The sequence below is a fragment of the Halyomorpha halys genome, unplaced genomic scaffold (genome assembly GCF_000696795.3).
Source record: "Halyomorpha halys isolate HHAL.00 unplaced genomic scaffold, Hhal_1.1 Scaffold142.1, whole genome shotgun sequence".
Lineage (NCBI taxonomy): Eukaryota > Metazoa > Arthropoda > Insecta > Hemiptera > Pentatomidae > Halyomorpha > Halyomorpha halys.
The window spans coordinates 153202-153425 of record NW_027113471.1 but is presented as its reverse complement, the minus strand read 5'-3'; positions in this window follow the sequence as shown (position 1 = coordinate 153425).

Sequence of the window (224 nt, the reverse complement as noted above, 5' to 3'; positions counted from 1 at the left end):
GACACCATTCTTCGAGGATTGTGATATGGGACTGGAGAGTTTGGGATGCAATCAAAGGGTTATTACTAACTGTGAGCACACATGTGTCATCAGCATACGTGGTAAGGACAGTGTTAGGAGTTGTTGGTATGTCAGCTGTATACATGGTGTAGAGGATGGGATTTTCTAAATTTTGAATTTTTTTTTTGTTTCTTTTCATGATTCCTTGATGAAATCTGTGGAGG